This window comes from Stegostoma tigrinum, chromosome 38 (assembly GCF_030684315.1).
Source record: "Stegostoma tigrinum isolate sSteTig4 chromosome 38, sSteTig4.hap1, whole genome shotgun sequence".
Classification (NCBI taxonomy): domain Eukaryota; kingdom Metazoa; phylum Chordata; class Chondrichthyes; order Orectolobiformes; family Stegostomatidae; genus Stegostoma; species Stegostoma tigrinum.
The window spans coordinates 16,115,399-16,133,872 of NC_081391.1; the positions used below are offsets into that span (position 1 = coordinate 16,115,399).

At 43.3% G+C, this 18,474-nt stretch overlaps 1 protein-coding gene across 1 annotated transcript in view; it reads left to right on the forward strand.

Annotated features, from left to right (window-relative positions):
• Positions 1-9,915: 9,915 nt before the first annotated feature.
• Positions 9,916-18,474, forward strand: part of pold1 (polymerase (DNA directed), delta 1, catalytic subunit) — a 140,512-nt gene continuing 131,953 nt past the window's right edge. Inside the window, exon 1 of the mRNA XM_048521169.2 lies at positions 9,916-10,664. The gene's annotated coding sequence lies outside the window, so the exon portion shown is untranslated. The remainder of the gene's footprint in view (positions 10,665-18,474) is intronic.

The window sequence follows — 18,474 nt, forward strand, 5'->3', positions numbered from 1 at the left end:
CCTTGGGTTGGTGATGTCAGGAAACTTAAACACATAAATAGAAAGCGGGACATAACACCAGCGCTTCACCAGAGGCTCACTGATGATGTTACCTAGAATGGTGATGAAACGTCTGAAAACGAACCTTGCAGCTCAGTGAGCAAACTCGCATCCAGAACCTCAACCTGAGCTACAAATCTTCTCAAAACTTGCTGAGATATTCTCTATTGGTAGACCTTTAGGCTCCTAAAAACAGTCCACTTCCAATGAATGAACTTTTTTAAAAAAAACAAGATTTGGCAAGAGTGTTATCACAGCTTTATGTTGACTGAATCACCAGTCAAATTATTCATTTCGAAACAGCCATGGGGCTCAAGACTCTGTCAAACAAGTTATCACTATTGATATGTGATTTGTGCTTGAAGGAAATATAAATTCCTTGGAGGATAATTTTGTTCAAACTAGGAAGCTTGCAATTGAATGCTTATCAGCTAAATTATGTAAAAAAACAAAAGTGCAGATATTGCAAAGCTTAAATCACTACAGTAGCAAAATACAGAAAACAATCAGTAGGCGGCATCTGTGGAGAGAGAAAAAAATTAATGTTTCAGGCTGTGTACAGTTTTGGTCTCCTCCTTTTGTTAAATGTGCTGCAAGTGGTAGAGATGATTCGCTCAAGTGATATCTGGGAAGGCGGGGAGTTGGATTATCTTGTAAGAAAAGGTTGAGCCCCTCTCCAAGAGTTTAGAAAAATGAAAAGTGGTCTTATTGAGACGTACAAGATCTTGAGGAGACTTGACAGGGTGGTGCTCCAAGGATACTTTGCCTTTTAGAAAAGGCTATAATTCGAAGACAAAGCTTAAAAGTTAAGGGGTTCTCCATTTAAGATGGCGATGAGGAGCAATTATTTTATCTCAGATAGCCATGAGACTTTGGAACTGTTTTCCCCATGGAGTGATTGGAGGCAGTTAAATTTTTTTTTAAGTTGAGATTGAATTCCTTGTTAGTCAAAAATCTAAGGGGATTGGAAATGTGGAAATGTAGGAGTTGAGACCAAAATCAGAACAGTCATGGTGATAGTGAATGGTGGAGCAGGCTGGAAAAGTTGCCAATGGAATGCTCAAGTTCCTAGTTCATTGGTTTGCATGTTTGTACATAATCCAAAAGAAGGGGATACTTGCCAAAGAGGGAGTACAGTGAAAGTTTACCAGATCATCCCCTGGGATGGTTAAATTGTCAACGAGGGGAGGTTTACTTTCCAGAGTTTAGAAAAGTAAGAGATGATTTCATTTGAGGCTTGCCCTTGTTTGGGGTGGGGTGGGACAGCTATCCAGAAGTAGTGGGGGAGGGGCGCAGTCTCAGAATAAAGGATAGGCCAGTTACGATTAAGATGAGGAGGGACATTTTCACTCCAAGGGCGGTGAATCTTTGGAATTCTCTTATCTCCAGGCTTGTGAAGGCTCAGTCGTTTGTACGCACAAGACTGAGGTCAGTGGATTTCTAGATATTAAAAGATATCAAGGGCTATATAGTAGGTGCAAAAAATAGCATTGAGGTAGAAGATCACATGATCTGGCTGACTGAAGCTGGTTGGAAATGGCCTACTCCTGCATCTTGTCCCAACATTCTTAAACCTATGATCTTTTATTAGATCTAGGCAAAGTTAGAGTTTTTTTAATCATTCACAGGATGAGGGCAGTTGAGAGTCAACCACATTGTTGCAAGTCTGGAGTCACGTGTAGGCCAGACCAGGTAAGGATTAGTAAACCAGGTGGGGTTTTCCCCCGGACAATTGCCAATCATTTCATGGTTATCATTAGACTCTTAATTCCAGATATTTATTGAATTCACACTACACCATCTACGGCAGGATTGGAAGTCAGGTTTCCAGAACATCACTCGGGGTCTCTGGATTAAAGTCTTATGATAATACCACTTGGCTATCGCTTTCCCTGATATAACACACACAATAGTTGTTGAACAGGCAAACTGAGAGTGGGGGAGAAAATCAAAAGGGAAGGTTTGTGATAAGATAACAACAGAAGAAATTAAATTTCAAAAGACTCAATGGTGAGAGAAACAGTCAGGTTGTTAATGGGACACCTAAATAAATAGAAGATGTATTTAGACAGAAGGGAGCTAGAGTGGCAGCATGATTTCTGTCTGAACACGGTACCAGAAATAGGAGAGAACTGGGAGGGTGGGGAAGAAACACACCAGCAAAGAAACCCCAGTTAAAATGGGGGCAAAACATGTGACCCAAAACTGTTGAACTCAGTCTTGAGCTCAGAAGGCTTTAACGTGCTGAATTGAAAGTGGATATTGGAAGAAACATACGTCCCACATTTTGTGGTCATTTGAAATTTATTTAGGAAGATGCCTTAAAGTGATCCCCAAGTGAGACTGGTTCATAGCGATCACAAGAAAATGATCTCCATGGATGGAGAGGTTGATCAATCTGGAGGTAGGTTTATACCAATGAACTAAGTCTACAGTTTCTAACATTCACTGCTTTCTCTCTGAGACAAAACAATAGCCAGAAAGGTGAGCAGTTCTTTCCATCTAGAAAGGATGAATTTGTAAGTAGAAAGCGCTTATCACCACTACTGGACATCCTAAAGTACTTCAACAGCCAGTTAAGACCTTTTTGAAGTGTGAACAGTGTTACAGTGTAGGATACCAGATTTAGTTTACGTTGCGTAAACTCACCTGGAGCACCGCAGCCAGCCAAGCATGGAAATGGCAGACAGGAGCCAGGGGCGAATTGAAATAACAGGCTATACACACACTGAATGGAGGTGTTCACCGGATCTCTGACCTCCCTAATGAAAGATAGTGCATCATGTACAGTGAATGTACTGCAAAATTGAAGGAAGTACAAGTAAATCGCTTTACTTGGAAGGATTGTTCAGAGCCTTGGATGTTAGGGAGCAGTTAAAAGCTAGGGCATATATTGTATCTCCTGTCACACCTGCTAAAAAATTTCATTCCACTAAAGTACCTGCCTGGTAATTTTTAATGAAATAGAAATTTTCAGACTTTACAACTCAAATGTCTTGATTGAAGAGATCCTCGAGGTATTCCATCTAAAGAACACAGGCTGCCTCTCTGCCCTTGATCAGCATGACTCAAACAGAAAATAGGAGCAAGAGCAGGCCATTGGCTGTTGAGCTTGCTCCATCATTCATTATGGCTCATGGCTTTGAGTTGGATGGTCAGCCAATTCCTGTTTCCACTCCCCCTATATCCTTTCATTCCTTCAGCCCCAAGTGGTGTATCCAACTGTACGTTGAAATCATACAATGTTTTGAGCTCAACTGGCTCTCTGTGGTAGAGAATTCCACAAGTTCACTCTAGGTGAAGTAATTTCTCCTTATCTGGTCTGAGTGATGTTTTATGAGAACCACATTTAGCAGATGGAAGCCAGAAGTTGGTGCCTTTGTATATCACGACTGTCAACCACTGGATACTTGCAGTTTCCAGTTTATTTTCTTCCCAGCCCCCAGCAAATCCCAGGAATCATGTTGACCACAACCATTGACCAATGTTTACTGACCCCAGACCTTCACATGTTCCATAATTGGAAATATCTTCTGCACTCAGGAACCCATCTTCCTCCTTTCAAAGGCAAAAACGCCTCTTTTACAATCTGTATTTGCATCTTCTTTTGCTGTCAGCTATGCAGAAATGAAAAGTTTCCTGGCACATTAAGCTTCTGTAGTTTATACAGATGCGATCCTTGTTTTCATCCTCTTATCAAATTTTGTGTCTTCTTGAGCTGCACAAAATGTTCTTTGTGTTTGTAACAGTCAAAACTCCATTATTTCAAAGTCTAGGCTTAGATGTTCCAAAAGCTTTGAGCCTTTCTGATGACTAAGAATTCTGAACTCAGTATCAAATTGTTCAGTCTCTGTTTGAATTTAGACCATAGATTCATACAGCCCTTTGGCCCATTAAGTCTTCAGTGACTTAACTACTAGTAAAGGTGGGCTAATCCCAATTTCTGGCACGTGTCCCATGTCATTGAATATTATGATATTTGAAGTGCTTATCCAAATATTTTTTAATGGTTGTAAGGTTTTCGGCCGCCACTACCTTGCCAGGCAGTGCATTCCAGATTACCATCGCCTGCTGAATGAAAAAGTATTTTTCCCAAATCCCCTCTGAACCTCTTGCCCTCAAGCTATAGCTTCTCATGATTGACCCCTCAATCAAGGTGAACAGCTGCTGTCTATTCACCCTGTCCATACCCCTCATAATCTGATACGTCTCAATCATGTCCCCTCCTTGGTTTTCTTTGCTCTAAAGAAAACAATCCAAGTCTGCCCTTAGTTCAATTTCTTCATTCGAGGCAAAATCTTGGTGAATCTCCTCTGTACCCCCTCTAGTGCTATCACAGATTGCACACAGTACACAAGCTGTGGTCTGGCCAACAGTCTGTACAACAACAATGTTACCTTCTTACTGTTATACCCTATGCCACGATTGATGAAAGCGAGTGTCCCACATGCCTTCTTAATTATCCTATTACTGTGCTTTGCCAACTTCAGGGATTTGTGAGTAATTAACCCACAATCCCTTTGCTCCTCTGAGCTACCCATGTCCTGCCATCCATTAAATAATCCCTCGTCTTGTTTCTTCTTCCAAAGTGTATCACCTTACCTTTTATCAGAGTTAAATGCCACGTGACTCTGGTCTGCCCATCTATATCTTCCCATAACCTACAACCATCTTCTACACTATTAACCACTCTGCAAATCTTGGTGTCATCTGCAAATTGCTTACCATGCCCTCCCCTCCACATTTGCATCCATGTTGTTCATTATATACATAAATAATAAGGGTCCTGGTACTGATCCTTGTGGTACACTGCAGGACACTGGACTCCAGTCACTCGAACAGCCTTCTACCCACTAACCTTTATGTCCGATTACTAAGCCCGTTTCTGATCCGTCTCACCAAGTTTCCGTGAATTCAGTGTGCTTTAACTTTCTCAATCCGTCTCTCATCTGGGACCTTGTGCTAAAATCTATATAAACTATTTCAATTGAACTTCCCTCATCTGCACAGTTGATCCCATTTTCAAAAATTTCTAACAAATTTGTTAGGCGTGACCTCTCTCCGACAAAGTCATGTTGACTATCCTGACTTAACCCATACCTTTTCACGAAGGTATTAATTTGCGTCTTCAGCATTTTCTCTGAAAGTTTCCGTAGCACTAGATATGAGCCTCACCAGTCTGTGATTTCCAGGTTCATCTCCAATACCCTTCTTGAGAAGTGGATTCACATTATCCGTCCTCCAGTTCTCTGGCACTTAAGAGTCATAGAGCTGTATAGCATGGAAACAGACCAATTTGTCCAGGCCGACCAGAAACCCTAAATTAATCAAGTCCCACTTGCTAGCATGTGGCCCATATCCATCCATACCCTTCCAATTCATATACCTATCCACTTCTTGTATAATAACAGAGAATGGCCACAATTGTTGACAGTCATTACTAGTTTTTAGATGACTATAATATAATTGTTTTTGACTATCTAACTCTATGCCATTAGTAAAGCGGTCGAGACAAATTAGATCACGGCTAGAATTGTTCTGTCTCCTTACGTAATTGTTTCTTCTAGATATAATTCTCAGAACTGAAGAACGGGGGTGAGTTTGCCTTCAGTTATTCCATTCAGAATTTTTTTGTGCATGTCAAATGGAGAAATTGTGGTTGCATTACTGGAAGAAGGGAAATTCCCTGTGGGAACTGATCCAAAGGGTTTTGTAATGAGAGATATCAGCTTTAAGAAACAGCCACGCTTGCTCGAGAATTCTGTGCCCCAGTTGGGTGCAGGCTGTGTCAATGTAAACAAGAGACAAGTGCTTGACAGGAGAAGCTGTCACCTTCTCTGGCAACAAAATTTCTTTAGTTAATTTTGCCCTCCCTTTGTGTCTCCAACCCTCCAACCCACCAACCCCTCTGGCTCACTGCAAAGACATATTCTTTAAGTAACCATTGCTTTCACACAGCACCTTTAACAATGTTAAGCTTTTCCAGTGCACTTTATAACCAATAATGTATTCTTGAAAAGTCATAGGAGAGAAGGCAGCTGATTTGTGCACAGCAGGATCCCACAAATCAGGAGCTGATGACAACCCGGATAATCTTATTCTCCAGTTTTGGTTAAGCAATGAATGTTGACCAGGCTAGTGAAGAGGACGCATATTTAAAATATTGTCCCTTGGCCTTTCACACCTGTCTGAGACGGCATGTAGGTTTAATTAACTTCTTATCCAAAAGAAGTCACTCAGTGCTGAACTGGAGGTCAGTCTTGATTATTCGGGCCAAAATTCCTTGCCAGGGACATAACTGGTGAGTGAGAAGTGAGAGGGTTACTCACTGGGTCACAGCTGAAGCCATTGCGATCATTGAACTTTCACTGCCACTCTGAGGGAATTGGCAGAACACATTTGTTTTTGCACTTTGCAGTTCAGGGTGTCAGCTCCAGGTACGACGTGATTCCCCTCTGTGCCATTTCCCAACCGCTGCAGCAACTCAAAACTACAATGTCATCATGACTGTGTTCAATCCAGCTCCACCCACGACCTGTCTCTCACTTTCCCAAAGCGGGGAGGGAAGCAGCAGGGACGCAAGAAGGGAAAATTTAAGGGATAGAAATTTGACTTGGATAATCAACAGTTCTCCCACTGCACCAACCCCCGATGCTGACCACCTAAACCGTGACTTCAGTGGAGCCAACTATTGCATGAGGAGTTCGGCATGTGGCCAAGCAGTCGTAGAGATCTACAGTATAGAATAAGGCCCTTCAGCCCATTGTGTCCATGCCAGCCAAAGACAACCACTTAACTGTTCTAATCCCGTTTTCCAGCGTTTGGACCATAGGCTTGTAAGCCTTGGTATTGCAAATGTACATATAAATACTTCTTCAATGTTGTGAGGGATTTTGCCTCAACCACCTTTACAGGCAATGTGTTCCAGATTCCCACCTGTGTGAAAAGGTTTCTCCTCCCATCTCCTCTAAACTGTCTGCCCCTTGCCATGACACGCTTCACCCTGGTCATTGAAGGAATAAGTGATTTATTTATTGTCATACATATCTTGGAGGTACATTGAAAAGTGTTTAGTCGCCACAGTCCGGTGCCATTTTGAGTTACAATAAGGATAGAAGGAAATTACCTAAATAAGAGTTCACCTTTTGTTTCTGTCTCAAGCATGGCTTCAGGGCTTTACAGGGTCCCCTGGTCATAAAGGAGTCTCACTTTGTGATTGGCAATGATGACGCTGATGCCCGGAAGACCCCTGCTCCGCTTCTGCCGCCGCCTCACCACTGCTGCCAAGAATCCAGGTTCAGGGTGTTTTGCTGCCAGGTCTCCCTGCTCCAGGCACCGCCACGAGTCTAGGCTCAAGGACTACCGCTGCCAGGAGCCCAGGCTCTGGGCACTGTTGCTGCCAAGAGTCTAGGCTCCAGGCCTTCCCTAACCAGGAGTCTTCACTCCGTGCATCGCTGCCACTGGAAGTCCAGGCCGCGGGCCTACTGCCGCCAGGGGTCCAGGTTCCAAGTATTGCTGCCACCAAGATTCCAGGCTCTTGGTCTACCGCTGCTGGGAGTTCCAGTCCACACCTCTGACGCTGCAGCCATTGCCCAGCCAACAGCACTCTGGCCTCAAAGATGATGAAGGGGAAAGAAAGAAAGCAGAAAGTACATGAGAAAACTTCGCTACAAGCCTGGAGCAGACGGGCTGCAATGAGCCAAAACACTACCATTCTGTGATGGTGCCATCTTGTAACGATTGCTTCATCAATGGGAACATTTCTTCATGTCCACCCTATCCATGCCCCTCATAAATTTTTACATCACAATCATTTTCCCTCTCAATCACTTCACTTCTAAGGAAAACTGCCCCAGTCTAACCAAAACAAAGACAGAAATTGCTGGAGAAACTCAGCAGGTCTGGCAGCAACTGTGGATAGAGAAACAAAATTCATGTTTCAGATCCAGTGACACTTCTTCAGATGTAGCCAGGAAAAGATTTGGTATATATGCTGATGATAGAGTGGGGAGGAGGAGGAGGAGGAGGAGTGATTGATAGGTGGAGATGGAGTGCAGAGAGAGAGAACAACAGCTGAGAAGACAAGAGAATGGGTAAAGTTCAGCCTGGGGTAATCAATAGCTGCTAATGAGGACAATGAGTTGGTTGAGGCAGCAGCCCATATGACGACAAGGCCTGGTGTGTGGGGATGGGGTAAGGACGTGGGAGAAGATGTTCAGACACTAAAACTATTGAACTGATATTGAGTCCTGAAGATTGTAGAGTCTCCAAGTGGAAACTGAGATGTGATTTCCTCTAAACTGTAGAGACAAAAAACAGATTTGTTGACCACTTTGCAGAGCATCTATGTTCTGTCCACAAAAATGACGCTGAAATTTTAATTGCCAGTGTGTCAACACACCATTGCGTTCCCTGGCCAACATCTCTGTTTCAGGCTGGCTGCAGGGCTTCAGCAAAGCTTAGCACAAGCTGGAAGAACAGCATCTCATTTTCCGCTTTTGAGGCCCTGTAGCCTTCCAGACTCAAAAACAAGGTTAAACATATTAGGGCCTGAGCACCTTCTCCCATGTCCTTATCCCAACTTCCACACACCAGACCTTGTCATCACATAGACTGTTACCACAAACAACCCATTGACAGCCACTAATGGACCCCACTAGCAGCCATTGATTTCACCCAATCTGACCTTGACCGCTTCCTTTTGTTTACCATCAGTTTTCTCTCTCAGGGTTCGATGTCCACTTAGCATTTCTACAGCAATTTCTGGTTTTGTTTTGGATTTCCAGCATCTGCGGTCATTTACGTTTTTTGCCGTTTTAATTAGGTTTCTTTTTTGCCCAGCCTGTCTAATCTCCTTTTGTAACTGAAACTGGCCACTCCAGGCAGCATTCCGTTTAATCACCTCTGCATCATGTTCAGTCCTATCATATCCCTCCAATAATGTAAATTCTGGAACTGCATTCAATATTGTTGCTGTGGCCTAACCAACGTTGGGATTCGGCCTGATTTTTAAAAACATTTTAGTCCCTACAGTGCAGAAGCAGGCCATTTGGCCCGTTGAGTCCACACCAACCCTCCAAAGACCCTCCCATCCAGAATCACATCCCACCCTATAACACTGTGTTTGCCATGTCTAACCCACCCTGCCTGTACACCCCTGGACATTACAGGCAATTTAGCATGGCCAGTCCACCTAACCTGCACATCTTTCATCAGTGGGGCCAAACCGGAGCACCTGGAGGAAACCCCATGCAAGCAAGGGGAGAATGTGCAAACTCCACACAGACCTAGAAGACTGGAAATGAACCTAGATCACCGGTGCTGTGAGGCGATGATGCTAACCACTGACCCACCGTGTTTTGCAGTTCTGCACCACCATTTGCACTCCTCTGTTCTTACTGGAATGGACTTGTCCTCAAGGTGCAGGGTGAAGTTGTGTCAGTGAAGAGTTAACTTTGTTTCTCCCAGGCTTGGGCAGAGTGCCAAGGAAAGGGTGTGAACTTACTGTAAAGCAGAGGAGTTTCCGTAGGACGTAGGAGCCTTGGCCAGGTATGTGGGTATTGACTCTCACTGTAACCGTTGGGATCTTTACTGAAGTAATGTGTCCCATTGCCAGTGATGGTTTAACTTTTTGCTAGCATTTGATTTGCCTTTTATTCAACGGCAGATGTGCTGTCTTATTTGTTCCCATCATTAAATTAAATTTGAAATCCTCTGCTTGGGGGGTAGAGGATTTGCTCTCTCTATAGTTTGAGGAAGTGTCCAATGGCGAAGGGGAGAGGAAAGGCCACTACCAGGGAAAGGGAGGGAGTCACAAATGACTGACCTGTCTGATGTTCTGCCATCTCTTTGTCCCTTCTCTCTCTCCCTCTCTATCTCTCCCTGCTACAACTACATTGTTATTCATTACCCATACCCCCACTTCAGTGCCTTCTTACATCATGACACTGTGGTCAGTTTGCTTAACCTTCCTGCATTCCACGTTCATGTCTACACAGTTTGCTAAAGCATCTTGCTTGGCCAAATGTGAGGACTGGAGCCCATTCATGCCACCTTTTTGGGTTCCCCTACCTGCCTCACCCATAATTGCACCATCCTGTCTCAGAGTCTGAAGTACCTAGCTTTAGGTGGTATGACTCCTTCCTGCAACAGATTGGCCAAGTGTCTTTTCCACACCCTGATATATCGCGGTATCTGAAGCTGGGACTCCAGCTCTCAACTGTCAAGGAGTAGACAATTACTCCAGATGTGATTAATGCAGAATACAGACTGGTGTCCACCAACTCCCACGTGCTACAGCTTCAATCACATCACCTGCCCGGCCTCCTTTTCTTGTGTGTAACAAGTTAGGCTTCAGTTACAAGAGACAATATATTCAATGTGTTGATATATTTTGGTCGTGACTGTTTATGCTGTCTGTTTTATTTTCTTAAAGTCACTTGTTATGAGAAGTCGAATGGAAACTCCTTGAATCTGGGCAAGTCCCTGTGCTTAGGACTTGATGCCATGACCTCGCTTGTTTAGACTGAACTTTTGGGGCTTCTCCAGTTTGAAACATTGAACAGTATCCTGGAAGCAGGGAAAGAACGCCAGTAATCCAATGTGGGTCAAATCACAGCAGGGTGGTAAGGAGCTGGTTTTCTCAGATTTCCAGGAATGTTTATTAATAGACAACATTTACTTTGTAGAGTTGATTAATTGTGTATATCTTTTGTTGCCTCAGATATCCAAAGTGCAAACTATTTGTTATTCATTCATAGGATGAGGTCGTCGCTGGCTACGCCAGCATTTAGTACCCATCCAAGAGGGTAGTTCAGAATAAAGCTGTGGGTCTGGAGTCACATATAGGCCAAACCAGTTTAGGATAACCGTTTCCTTCACCATAAGGTGTTAGCAAACCAGATTGGTAGGGAAAAAAACTCCCATCAGCAGTGAATTTGTGGTCATCATTCGACTTTTAATTCCAGGTTTTTTTTTTGTTGAATTCAAACACCACCATCTGGCCTGACAGGATTTGAACCTGGGTCCCCAGATTAAAAACCACAACAACAACAAAAGCAAAGTTGCTGGAAACGCTCAGCAGGTCTGGCAGTATCTATGAAGGAAAGACAAGAGTTAACGTTTCGGGTCCAGTGACCCTTCCCCAGATTAACAGCCCAGAGATAATACCACTAGGATATTGCCTCCCCCATTAATGTTGCCAGTTGGGCAACAGTGCACAGCAAATTTGGAAGGACAAATGCTTTTGGCTCTTTATTAACAGAATAGATTAAAAAGTGAGATTGTTTCTCAGTTCGATTGGAAGAAAATTAGCTTGTCATCTACATCATGCTCAGTACACTATCCACATAAAGGCAAATCAGCAGGAAAGATAGCCAAGAACTGAACCAATAAGCCATACACATGATATAAAACAAATACTGCTGCATTTTTCTTGATGGTTTACTACATGTCAAGCTGGGTAACATATTCTGAAAGAGTTGGGTTATTGTGAGACAGATGCCTTTAAGCGGAGGGGAACAAGCAACAGAAATCAGGGCTGGTAAGGGGTGTGCTTGAGGTTTGTGAGGAAGAGACATTACACTCGCAAAAAGGAAGCTTTGACACAGAATCACCTGCAAACTGCTATCCTAGAATGATTGCTTTTGGCAATTTGTGCATGTGCTAACTCTGTTGACCAAGTCAACTCGTTCCACACTGTGCTTTTCCTCCCCATCCCCCTTGCCAAATTCTTTTCCTCTTCATTAGATAATTACCCACTTCCCTTTTGAATGCCTCAACTGAGTCTCCCTGCACCATGCTGTTAGGTAATGTATTCCAGGACCCTCATGATTTTTGAGCAGCTCTACCAAGTCTCCTCTTAATCTTTGCTTTCATGGGGAGAATAATCCCGGGTTCTCCAACCTGCTTTGGGTACACGGGATTGGGGAGAGACATTTTAACTGCTTGAGCCTATCCTCCCATTCGGTTAGACTGGTTTAATCTGCACCTTAACTCCAAATAACCGTTATTGAATAGATATCTTATCTCACGTAAATAGGGAAAAATTGGATGATGTCAGGGTTAAAATCATTAAAGTGATGAAGTGGACCCCACAAAAAAAAAGCAAAAAAAAAAGTTGGAGGATAGGTAAAAGTCTAAGAAGAGAACAGAAGCTGCCTGGAACATAAAGAGCATCTGCCACTTCTATAAGAGGAGTAAACATAACAATGCTAAGTGTTTTGTTATTGATTCTTGTGAAACAAAGTTGCTCAGTAGTACAGAACTGGAATATCACTAAAGAGTAATGTTCCCAGAGCTTTTCATTTGGCACTGATCAGGACAAATACAAGTATTCCAAATTTCAAACCACCAGAGCAATGTTTTCTATTGGAAAAATTAGTGCTGATTGATTGGAAAGTGGACTTCGTCAAGATGTTGTCTGAAAGCAATAGGGGAAGCTTCAGGTGCCCAAAGCTCCTGTATCACCCAAAAAAGGGTTTGAACATATTCCTCTTACTAGCAGAGATTTGCTGACTCTCTCCTCCTGTAGTGTAAATTGTTGTGATTCTTTGTTTGAAATTTGGCACTGTTGTGTTTGTCCTGATTCCTACAGGTCAAAACGTTTCAGGAATGTGCCTCTGCTTTTAAACAAAATTCAGATCTTGGGGTGTGAGCATCACCGACAAAGGCAGCACTTATTGTCCGTCCCTGGATGCTTTGGGAACAGGAGGTCTCAGTAGACCACCTGAGAGTCATACACATTGCTGTGTGTAGAGGCACTTACAGGACCAGAGATGAGGACAGCAGGTTGCCATCCCTAAAGAATATTTATGAAGTAGGTGAGTTATTACATCAGTCCGTATTTTTATGGTCATCGTTACAAATATTACTGTGTATTTAATTGAAGTTAAATGCCTCAGTTGCCATAACATTTGAATAATGTTGAGAGATCTTTCACCCAGGCCTCCAGATTATTAAAAACCAAAGGACCGCAGGTGCTGGAAATCACAAATTGCTGGAAAAACTCAGCAGGTCTAGTAGCATCTGCAGAGAGAAAGCAGAGTTAACATTTTGGGTCCAGTGATCTACTTAAGTTCTATCGACACTGTTAACCAAAAGTTAACTCTGCTTTCTCTCTGCAGATCCTGCCAGACCTGTTGACTTTCCCTAGCAATTTCTGATTTTGCTTCCAGAGTATTAGTCTGGTATCAGAGTGCTATGTTGTTATACCTGTTGGCCACTCATTAACTCCTCTCTTAGATTAAAGTTGTCTAACCACTCCAACTCCCACTTTTTTTCTTTTCTTCTATCCTACATACAAATGTGCTCATTATTTCATTTTGAGGAAGTGCTGAGCTCAAAACATTAATCTTCCTGTATTCTATGCTCAGTTGGAAGAAAGGGAAACTTCCTCTTGGGCAGTCTTGTGGGATCGGGGTTGATTTGCTCCCATTCCAGCTCAACAGGTTCTGCCATGGCTGACAATCCCAATGCATGATCTGCAGATTCTGCCATTGCAGGGCAGATGGTGCCTGAAGGGTTAGGTAGCTGGCTAGTTTGGAGGTTTGTTTATTTGCTTTATCACCTCGACTTTGCCCCTTCACCTTCTGGATGCATTCGGTGCCATCCTGAATGACTGTTCTCCATTTTCGCTGGCTCCAAGCTAAAAGACTTCATTAGAGTCATTGAAACATGGAGCTGTACAGCATGGAAACAGACCCTTCAGTCCAACTTATCCATGCCAACCAGATATCCTAAATCTGACCCCATTTGCCAGCATTTGGCCCGTATTCTTCTAAATTCTTCCTATTCATGTACCCATCCAATGCCTTTTAAATATTATAATTGTGCCAGCCTCCCCCATTTCCTCTGGCAGCTCATTTCCATACATACACCACCCTCTGTATGAAAAAATTGCCCCGTAGGTCCCTTTTAAATCTTGCCCCTTTCACCTTAAACATCCAACCTCTGGTTTTGGACTCTCCCACCCTAGGGAATAGACCTTCACTATTCACCCTATCTATGTCCCTCGCGAATTTATAAACTAATAAAAGGTCACCCTCAAGCCGCTGACACTCCCGGGAAAATAGCCCCAGCCTATTCTGCCTCTGTCTATAGCACAAACCCTCCAAACCTGGCAACAGCCTTGTAAATCTTTTCTGAACCTTTTCAAGTTTATCAACATCTTTCTTATAGCATGGAGATCAGAACTGAATGCAGTATTCCAAAAGTGACCTAACCAATGTCCTGTACAGCCGCAACACGACTCCCCAATTCCTGCACTCAATGCACTGACCAATAAAGGCAGGCATAACAAATGCCTTCTTCACTACCCTATCTGTTGTAATGTAGGAAACCTGTCAGCTAATTTGCACACAGCAAGCTCCCACAAAGCAGTAACAGAAAGAAAACCTGTTTCTTTGATAATGCTGGTTGCGAACTGGGGAGAATTCCCTGCCTGGTTTTGAAATACACACTGTGGGAATGTTTTACAGCCACCTATGAGTGCAGAAGTGCCCTCGGTACAGCATTACACTTAAATTAGGCACGCCTGACAAGGCAGCACTTCCTCAGCACTGTTAGTAAAAGAGCCTAGGTTTATTTTCCATTGTGTCCACTGTGGAAGAGGGTTGAAACTCAGCCAAGAGCCCAACTCGCTGAACCACAAAAAGTGACCTCTCTATGATCTCACTGACAGCCCCTGAAACTCTTCCTTCTCTGCAGCTAATTCTCTGAACTCAGACTCTTGATTTCACAAATGCAAACACTACAATAATTCCCAGCTTTTCCTTTGGTGGGAGAGAAAGTTACAGGGTTTTTACTTAATTGGGAGAGTTTTCACTCATGTGACCATAAGACCAGCTCCAATTCAAACAATGACTTTCCGCTCTCGAGCAAAGACAATTATTTTAAAAGCCCTGATTTAACAAAGTTTGTGAAGAGTGAAGGCAGTGGTGTAGTGGTAATGTTACTGGATCAGTCATCCAGAACCCCAGGGTTCTGGGGACATGGGTTTAAACTCTACCATGGTTGATGGTGAAACTTGAATTCAGTGAAAAAAGCTAGCCTAATAGCACAGTAAAAGCCCTTTTGATTCTTTTCCATCCTATAAGGAAGGAAATCTGCTGTCCTTACCTGGCTGGCTTATGTGTAACACGAGGATCTTAAACAAGGAGAGAGGCTTAGAGAGGGAATAGGGTCTGGCCGTTAATGATGGGATGATTAAAATTGGGGATGTGCAAGAGGCTGGAATCAGAGGAGCACAGAGAACTCTCAGGGTTTTTTGAAAACAAAATTTTTTTGATGGGATGAGGGCGTTGCCAATTGCTAATGCTCTTTAGCTGAGTAACATGCCAAGCTGTTCAGGGGCAGTTAAGAACTGAGAGTATTAGCTATAGGGACACATGTAAAGATGGCAAATTTTAAAGGGCGTCAGTGAACCAGATAGGTTTTTGCAACAATCCGTGAGAGTCATCGTAAACTGAATCTAAATTCTACCAGCTGCTGGTGTAGGATTTGAGCCATTCTCTCCAGCCATTAACCTTGACCGCTGGATTATTGGTTTAATAATCCTTCTGGGACTGAGGGTGATTACAGAGATCGGGAGGGGATGAGGTCAGGGAGGGATTTGAAATCAAGGTTGATGATTTTAACATTGAGGCGTTTCCACTGTGGGAGACAGTGTAGTGCAGGTTAGGTGGGATTTAGATTAGATCATTGATTTATAGAAATATCATCATGGTGGCTGATACTGACATGTCATGTTACAAGTAGAGCAAGTGGCCACAGTTCGCAACACAGTTTTAGACCATCATTAAAACAAAAATGTAGTGTAAAATAATTTTAAAAATTGTAAAATTATGAACATTTAAATGCACAAATAATTACAAGTGCATTGCAAAAATGCACATCTTAATTTACAATAAAAATGAAAGGGCTCCTACATTGATCATAAATTGTCAGGTTGAGTTAAATGTTATTTATGAGTTTTGTAAAGAAGGGGATTGGGCTATTTGGAGTTGACACACACTGTATCTTATTGCAAAATTATGGTTTGTCTCTTTGATTGGGGCCAGGTACAGATAGCAGAGTTCTGGATGACCTCAAGTTAAAATGGACACTGTCTTAGTCAGTAGGATGAACAAATGATCTATTGTGAAGCCTCTTCTCGTGCGGAAAGCACAGCCCTGCTTTGGCTGTATTTGACCAGAAGATGGAGCTTTCTTAAAGCCCATCTGAAAGTGCTGCATTTTCCAGGCCTCCTTGAGCTGAATTCACAGTCAGCAGTCTGGCTGTTTCTTTGAAGCCTCAAGCTTCACGCTAACATCTGGGAAATTTGTTTACAGTTACTCAGAAATTTCCAACGGTTAGGATTTGAATAGCAGGGAGTGACGGGGACTTTCCAGAAACTCGAGTCTCGTGTTCCCAACCTACTTGTATTCAACAAGGATTCCAGTCACAATTGTGAAATAAGTGACCTGAAGCAAAAAAAAACTCAACCTTGGCCAAGCTTTATCTTCCCTAGGCTCCCCTTGCTTTATCCTGTGGGCTGTCTTATAACTCTCCTTTGGACCCCTGAGAAGGGATCCAAGTCATAGAAATATAGAAAAGCAGGCCATTCAGCCCCTCGAGTCTGCACCACAATTCAATATGATCATGGCTGATCAGGCAAGCACAGTATCCCATTCCCACCCTCTTCCCCATACCCCTGATCCTTTTAGCCACGAGGGCCATGTCCAACTCCCTCTTGAATATATCTAATGAACTGGCCCCAAAAGCTTTCTGTGAGTGAGAATTCCACAGGTTCACAACTCTGAGTGAAGACATTCTTCCTCATCTCAGTCCTGATTGGCTCACCCCTTATTCTTAGAGTGTGGCCCCTTGTTCTGGACTTCTGGTCCACTGCTGTTTGTCATTTTTATAAATGACCTGGATGAGGGTGTAGAAGGATGGGTTAGTAAATTTGCAGATGACACTAAAGTCGGTGGAGTTGTCAATAGTGAAGTTACGGAGGGGCATAGATAAGCTGCTGAGCTGGGCTGAGAGGTGGCAAATGGAGTTTAATGCAGAAAAGTGTGAGGTGATTCACTTTGGAAGGAATAACAGGAATACAGAGTACTGTGCTAATGGTAAGATTCTTGGTAGTGTGGATGAGCAGAGGGATCTTGGTGTCCATGTGCATAGATCCCTGAAAGTTGCCACCGAGGTTGATAGCGCTGTTAAGAAGGTGTACGGTGTGTCAGGTTTTATTGGTAGAGGCATTGAGTTTCGGAGCCATGAGTTCATGTTGCAGCTGTACAAAACTCTGGTGCGGCCGCACATCGGAGTATTGCATGCAGTTCTGGTCACCGCATTATAGGAAGGATGTGGAAGCATTGGAAAGGGTGTAGAGGACATTGACCAGGATGTTGCCTGGTATGGAGGGTTGGTCTGATGTGGAAAGGCTGAGGGACTTGAGGCTGTTTTTGTTAGAAGGTTAAGAGGGGATTTAATAGAGACATACAAGATGATCAGAGGATTAGATAGGGTGGACAGTGAGAGTCTTTTTCCTCGGATGGTGATGGCTAGCGCGAGGAGACATAGGTTTAAATTGAGGGCTGATAGATATTGGACAGATGTCAGAGGTAGATTCTTTACTCAGAGTAATAAGGGCGTGGAATGCCCTGCCTGCAACAGTAGTAGACTCGACAACTTTAAGGATATTTAAATGGTCACTGGATAAACATATGGACGATAATGGAATAGTGTAGGGTAGATGGGCTTCAGATTGGTTTCACAGGTCGGCGCAACATTGAGGGCCGTATGTTCTATATTCCCAACATCAGGAACATTCTTCCAGCATCTGGCCTGTTCAGTCCCATCAGGGACTGTGAGGTGCCACCTCATTCTTCTAAATTCCAGTGAATACACCAGTAGACTCAGTCCTCAGAGACAATGGGAAGTGCAGATGCTGGAGAATCCAAGATAACAAAGTGTTGGGCTGGGTGAACACAACAGGCCAAGCAGCATCTCAGGAGCACAAAAGCTGATGTATCGGGCCTAGACCAGTTTTGAATTTGTTGAACTAGACTGTTTGTTTCCTGGTCTAGTAACGCCTGAACTTTGGTATTCTCGTATGGCATTAGAGTGGAGACATTTTCAATCCCTTCCATGCTGTGTAACCTTCTCTAGCCCTCCGGGACTTCGATTGATGAGACTGGCCTCTTGTGCATCCCACATTAACTTCCCTCCACCACTGATAGACGTATCTTCAGCTATTTAAGCCATAGGTCCCAGTGTGATGGTTATTGCACTAAAAAAAAAGTCACTGTACAAATGCAAATTGTTTTGTTTGTGTGACAAATGCACCAGTAATCCCTGCAGGATTCCCTGCTGGAATGATCTGACAAGCATCAATGGCATGAAAAACACTTAGTACTAGTGACAGCGTTGTTTCATGTGTTTGATAACTGG